We start from the raw sequence: 7,519 nt of genomic DNA, 5'->3' as shown, positions 1-7,519 counted from the left end.
GTCCTCGTGCGCGCGTCTTACATTCAGCACCAAGTGGCAGAAACCTAAACCCCAAACTCAGATAAATGCATTCCCAGGCCTTGTTCTCCCCTCCTCCAGGTCAGATTGCTGTTGAAAGCTGAGGCAACAGGAAATACGTCAGCCTCGGGGAGGATCGGAACTCAAGCTGGTTCTCACGGAGAAATTCACAACCACTCCCTGCAGCTCATAACCCAAATTCCACTCAGCCTGAGAAGGGTTCCGGCACGCAAACTGTTCAACAGCAGCCGAATCAGACAGCGTGCAGGGTCAGGGGGCTTTGTTACCCGGTCGCATGACTGCTGAAGCCAGAAAATGTGAAACTTTAGGACTGAAGAAAAGGCGAGGGAAAACCTCACTCCTCCCTTGCAATAGGGACACCCTCCTTCTCCCCCCCTCTACAGCTCTAACTATGTACCTCACTCCTGCTGGCCCTAGTGCCCTCCATCACACACAGATCTACTAATATACCCCATTCCTTCCTCGCAGTGCCTTCTGGTACTCACAAACACACCCCCCCCCTCCAGTTCTGCCAACCTTCTGTTACCCCAGTACTGAGAACTCCTCACTCTCTCCCCCCCCCCCACACACACACACACACAACACAGCTCTGCCAATGCACCTCATTCCTGCCTTGCAAAAAGTAGTATAGATATACATGTTCCATATTAAGCTTCAAATCGCACCAAGACCTCAAGGCCTCAAGGCCACTGACTGCTAATGATTCTAAGCGAAGCTAGTTCCTACTTGCAAAAAGGTTAAGTGCCTTATCTTTGGGTGCTTCTAGCACTGCCTAAGCAAGAGAAGCTTGCAGACACAGCCCAGCGCCAGCCAAGCATCCTTACATAAAACCAAAGCGCCACCCACTGGGCAAAGGCCTCCATTGCCAGGCAAAGTCCCAGTGCTATTTCAGGAGTTAATACAAACAGAGTGAGGTTCTTGTCTGTAATGGGGATTCTCCAAAGACAGCAGGATGTCAGCCATAAACAGCTAATAGTCTCATAACCACTGCTTTTAATATGCTGTTCACTGGTGTTTAATGTGTGGCTTTGCATAAGGTTAATATCTGTGTGAAACTCTTTTCTGTAATCATGCACTCCAGATGTGCTAAACTTTATGGCAACATCTGCACAGTTTTGTTGCATCAGCCCTAGAGCGGAGCCTATAATCTTAGTGATGATTTAAAATTTCACTGAAATTATATGTTCTAGTTATCACCTGAAATAGGGCCACTTTGAACATTAAGAATATAAGAACATAACAATAGCCATACTGGATCAGATCACTTGTCCATCTAGCCCAGTATCCTACTTCCATCAGTGGCCAATCCAGATCACAAGTACCTGGCAAAAACCTAAATAGACAATAAATAATAATAATAATAACTTACCTCTCATTGACTTTCTAATTTTTAACATGTATTATATATATATATTTATTTATTTATTTATATATTTATCTGTTATGTCAATATATATTTGGTTTTCTTATATAAGTACTCCGGATATACATTGGTACTGCAGACTTAAAAATTATTGTTCAATATACCATTTTTAGTTTTATTGTGTTATTTTAAACATACACATTATATAACCATTATTTTTGCCTTTTTTTATACATTATTTTTAATGTATTGTTCCATTCATGGTTTTTGCTTTTTAAAGATTCTAATGTTTCTGTATGTCTCATATTTATATTAGTTTTTATCTGTTTTTATTGACCTCCATTTAACTTTAGATTCCTGAGGTAGGCCCTCTGAGCTGAAACATGATTCATGTCGATATAGTCACCATTTCTGTGGAGCAAGCACCATTGAATTGTCGACCCTGTGGGATAAAATGTATAGTATCTATCTGAATACCATCAGCACCTACTGGGTTTCAGTCTACTCCTTAAGATCAGAAGAAAAGTGTAGTTACTTACCTGTAATGTAGGTTCTCCGTGGACAGCAGAATAGTCAGCCACATATGGGTGTTGTCCCAACAGCTTCCAATTTGCGGATAAGCTCTCCAATAGCTCAGAGAGATTTTTTTTTTTCTCTGAGCACGTGCAGTGCCCGGGCCCCACTGGGCATGCCCGAGCCCTACCCATTTCCCCCTGCTTCCCCCTAATCCCCAGGATGTTCCTAGCTGTGGCCGGGTCGGCCGTATGGGGAGGCGGGTGGGTTGTGTGGCTGACTATCCTGCTGTCCATGGAGAACCTACGTTACAGGTAAGTAACTACACTTTCTCCTAGGACAAGCAGGATGAGTCAGCCACATATGGGTGACTCCCTAGCCGTGGAATGTACTGACTGGACCTGCGCCTTAGCGCTCTGTGCATCCCTCGCCTGGCTGTGGAGGCCGAGCCAGGCAGGGTAATCAGGCGAAGCAGGTGAAGTTGAGGAAACAAGGTTTTAGATAAAGTGCTGTGTTAACTGAGCAATAATACTCACAGAACAGTGAAACTGGTCAATGACAATCAACGAACAGTGAGAAACCAACTGGTCAACAGTGACAATTCGTACTTGCATGTGAGAATTCATACTTGCCTATTTCACATTCAGTCTAGACAGGAGTGCTGGAAGACCTACTTAACTCACAGAACAGTCAAACTGGTCAATGACAATCAATGAACAGTGAGAAACCAACTGGTCAACAGTGACAATTCGCACTTGTATGAGAGAATTCATACTTGCCTATTCCACATTCAGTCTAGACAGGAGTGCTGGAAGACCTACTTAATCAATATCTATAACACCCTACTTGATCAGTGTTTGTCAAGGCTGTGCTAGTGGTTGCTGTCCCTCCCGGGAGGGAAGAGCCACTTCCAAGACTGCTCGGCCGAATGCATTTGGAGCGTGGAATGCTATGTTGAGGCAGTAGTGCTTGGTGAAGGTGTGCATGGAGGACCAAGTGGCTGCATCGCAGATGTCCCCTATTGGTGTGTGGCCAACTCACAGACAGACCGTCGGGGCTGAGACGGCGATGGGTTGATCTCTTTGCGCAGAAGGTCGAGTATTTTGAGTTCAGTTCGGTTGTAAACAGGTTGATGCTCGGTGTGCCCCAGGTGCTGAAGATCTTCTTCGTCGCCGCTGGGTTGAGACACCACTCATAGGGATCCAGCTGGTGGCTGAGGCTTTCTGCCAGGTCATTCTGCTCCCCCGGGAGGTAAGTTGCCTGGATGGGGCATTGAATGGAGTTGGTGAACTCCCACATGCAGCAAGCTTCCTTGCATAGCGAGGCTGACCCTGTCCCTCCCTGCTTGTTGATATAGTGCATGGCCACCTGGTTTTCTGTTTGGGTGAGGACTGCCCTGCCTGTCACCCATTGTTTGAAGGTTTCGAGGGCATTCCTTATGGCCCTGAGCTCCAGTAGGTAGATATGGAGTGAGGATGCCTGGCTGACCTGTGCGAAGATGGAGAAGGTGTGTCCCCCCTCCATGTTTGGAGGCATCCATGGTGGCCACCAGCTGGTGATGTGGTAGTCTGGTTTCCCTTTCGCTAAGTTATCTCGGGCCGTTCACCAGTGAAGCGTCTTGTGTATGGGCTGGCGAATGGGTATCTGGGTGGTCAGAGGTTGGGTACACTGGTCCCAGTGACGTCTGAGGTGCCCTTTCAGGGATCTCATGTGTAATCTGGTGTGCTGGACAACAAAGACCGCAGCCGAGACACAGGAGAGAGCGTGCTGACAATGAGCTGCTGGCAGGGATGCACTGGGCCAGGGATGTCATGGCGTCGATCTGGTAGTCCCGTAGGACGGCCTTGGTCTGTGTGGTGTTGATGACTGCCCAGATGAACGATATCCCCTGGGTGGGTATCAGGTGGGATTTCATGTAGTTGATGAGGAACCCCAGTTCTTGGAGGAGGGTTATGGTGGTTGTTGGGGCTGCCAGCTGTCGAGATAAGATAGGACGCACACCCCTTGAAGGCGAGGAGGTGCCACTGCCACGCACTTTGTGAACGCTCTTGGAGCCGTTGAGAGTCCAAGGGGTAGGACCTTGTACTGGAGGCGTCTGTCTTGGCTTTAGAAGCGACGATGCCTCCTATGGGCTGGGTGCATGGGCACGTGAGTGTATGCATCATGTAAGTCCAGGGATACTAGCCAATACTCGGGCTGTAACAGGGCCAAGACTGTACCCAGAGAGTGCATCTGGACCTTGTGTATGCACCTGTTGAGTTTGCAGAGATCCAGGAACGAGCGTTGTCCTTGTCCATGGTGACGCGGGGGTTCTTGGAGTAGAAACCCCTTGGTGATCTCCTCTGTTCGTCACTGCCTCTATTGATTCTGCCGAAGCTGCAGGAAAATTGGGTCGTCAGATGGAGGGTGCCCTGCCCACTCTGGGGGGGGGGGGGCGGCGGGAGTGGAGACAAATTCGGAATCCCTGCTTGATGATGCTGAGGGCCCACAGGTCGATGGTGATCCTGGGCCAAGCCTTCGCAGACAATCTGATCCTGCTGGGCCGGAGGGTGGTCAAGGTTCTGTTTTTGTCTTGGGGAGAGGGCTGCCCTTGGATGCCCCTGCCCCTCGGGCGGTGCTTGTTTGTGTAGCAGTTATGTTACTGTTGCGAGCGCTGGGGCACAGACTGCTGCCAGTGTGGACTGGCTCAGTGGTGAGCTGGAGTCCCTGTTTTATTTTATTTATTTATTTTCTCTCACTGGCCTCCTGATAAAGCCGCATCTGGAACTGGAGCGCAGCAATTCGTGCGCTCAGCATTGCGCCCTCGAAGGTCTTTTTTCCTGTGGAATCCAGGGTTTTCCAGGTCCTTCCCTGAGGGGAGGTCGTGCTGCCCTGTTTCTCTTAAGCGCCAAGGCTACCGCAATGTCCATGTATGGCTGCTGCGGGTTGTCGAATCCCCGGGCCAGAAAGATCTGGTACTTCAGTCCCAGTCTCCTTGATGTTGGTTGCCCTGAAGAGGGAGTCAGCCAAATCTCGTCTCTGCAGTCCAGGAGGTTCTTGTGGACTGGAATCGCCACTGCCTGTGTGAAGTACTGGTACTGGTAGTTCAGGCCTTGTAGTACTCTGTCTTGGGTACTTGTTGTCCACCCACGTGGATCTTGAGAAAGGCTGTGAGTTTCTGGAGGGACTTGGGGTGAGTCCTCGTTTGTGGGTTTTCTTTTTTTTTTTTTTTTTTTTTTAATAGTTAATTATTTATTTATTTTTGTGGGTGGTGACTCGGGGTGTGGCTGGAGGCTGGTGTGTTGCTTGTTGCTCCGTTGCTTGGGTGCATGGCATGCCGCTGGAACACGCCATGTTGTTGTGCGTGGCTCCCTCTAAAGGGGGGCATTGGGGGGAGTGTTGCCCGCTGAGAGAGGAGTGGGTCAGCAGGAGGATTAACTGTTGCTGCTGGTCCCACCCCTGGTGGTTCGCAGGTTCATGTGCTACTCCACTTGACTGGTTGGGTGGCTACATGTACCCCACCGACATTCTCTGTCCTTCTTGAGAGGGGGGGAGAGCCTGCAGAGAGGGGGCAGGATGCACCCCTTCATCTGTGCCAGTGCTCCTGGCTGCGTTTCCCACTGTGCCTGGAGGCAGAGAAAGAGGAGTGATGATGCCTCCTGTGTGGGCTTCTCCTGCTGTACTGCCTATTGTATATTAAACTGTACAGCGCTGCATATGCCTTTCAGTGCTATAGAAATCATAAATAGTAGCAGAGTCCCTCATGCTGGCTGGAAAAGCACTCTGTGCCTAGGTATCTGAAGTGCAAACTGCTCTTTAGGCGGAGGAGTTTCAAACCCCCACCTTTGGGGAGGCGTGGTCTGACATGCCGCATCACTGATGACATCAGCACCGTGCTTTGTGAAGAGTTCCCCGGGACTGCCCTTGTTGCCGGGGAGGAAGAAAAACCTGTGTTGCAATTGGTTGCCAGCAGTTTCCATCATAGCTGGTAGCTAATGTGAAAGGCAGACTCCTCGTTCCCGACATGAGGGGGGGGGGGGGAGAGGTCTGAACTGCAGACTCTGCAGGACCTCAAGAGGGAAAGAAGCATCGAGTTTATTTTATTTATTTAATTATTTTTTATCAGCATATGGGGAGATTGCAGGGAGGAGGGGCAACCCCCTGCCCTGTACAAGCTGTCTACTGCTGGTGGGAGAGGTCTGCAGGTCCCCCCAAGGGAAAGAAGCATGGGAGTTTCTTTCTCCTTAAATTCAGATTGGAAGGAGGGTGGGGCAGAGCCCTCGGGGCTGCAAAAGATTATCAGAGGTTTTCCCAAAAACAAGCAGATAGGACTTACCTTTGGGGCTGGAGGGGGAACCCCAATCGGCTCCCTGCAGAGGCTGGCTGTATGCGGCAGCATGCAGTCTGGAGGGCGAAAACCCTGATCTGCTGCCTGCAGAGGCTGGCTGTACGCAGCAACATGCAGGGACTCCGGGAGATATTTCTCTACCGAGCCGAGTGCAGGTGGGGGGATTAGCTGAGCCAGGGCATCCTGGAGGCTCCTTGCTGCTGTAGCTTATGGATCCCTGCTGCTGCATTCTGATGAGGATGGCTGCTGGAGGAAGAATCTCGGGCCTCACTTCTCTTCATGAAGTGTCTCAGTGCCCTCTTCCTTAGCTTGCGTGCACGTGGTGACATGTGTGCACAATGCAAGCAACACGGAAACCTCGAGCGCCAGATCCAATCAGTGGGCGCACAATTCATGAGGATCCAGTGTATTCATCCTTCTCCTGCATCCCAGTCGTTTCTTTAGATGATTCAGGCATCTTCAAGGTGATGAGTAGAAAAGTTGTAATGGAGAACTGTAGAAAATCCGACCGATGGGAACGGGCGGAAACTAAAGACTGGGGATTAGGGGGAAGCAGGGGGAAATGGGTAGGGCTCGGGCATGCCCAGTGTGGCCCGGGCACTGCACGTGCTCAGAGAAAAAAAAAAATCTCTCTGAGCTATTGGAGAGCTTATCCGCAAATTGGGAGCTGTTGGGACAACACCCATATGTGGCTGACTCATCCTGCTTGTCCTAGGAGAACATGTCATTTTGATATTCCAGCTTTAAGAAAAGTTCCTTTTGGGGAAACCTGTAAGGTTTGTTTGGAACCAGTTTTCTTTGAATATCAGGATGACTGCAGACACTGCAGCATTTAATTATTGAAATGTAATTTATTTGTAATATGAAGTACACTTGTGCATATTCTTTTTAGTCAACCAACGAATAGAGGACAAGTAATAACAAGGCTTCTTGCTATTCTATACTGCTCTCAGAAACCTGTGATATTCAGGACACTTGAGTGTCCAGACATAACTGGTACAGGTACAAAGTATCTTTCATCGAGCCAGTATTTTCATGTGCAAAACTACAAATGTGCAAAAAGCTGTAATAAAGTGCTACGTGAAATAAATACTATAAAAAATTGGCACTTAGCTTTTAAATGTACTTGATTTGTAGTGGATCATTGTAGTAAACAAAAATTGGCTAAACGCCCTACGGGACCCGTTTCGCCACAGTCAAGGGCTTCATCGGGGGTCTTGTATTTATAAACTACAATAAACAAAAACATGAAGCAATCAGTATATCTCTAATACACT

The sequence above is a fragment of the Geotrypetes seraphini genome, chromosome 7, assembly GCF_902459505.1.
Source record: "Geotrypetes seraphini chromosome 7, aGeoSer1.1, whole genome shotgun sequence".
In the NCBI taxonomy this organism is placed as follows: Eukaryota; Metazoa; Chordata; class Amphibia; order Gymnophiona; family Dermophiidae; genus Geotrypetes; species Geotrypetes seraphini.
The sequence above is the reverse complement of the archived record's forward strand: the minus strand, read 5'-3'. Positions refer to the sequence as shown.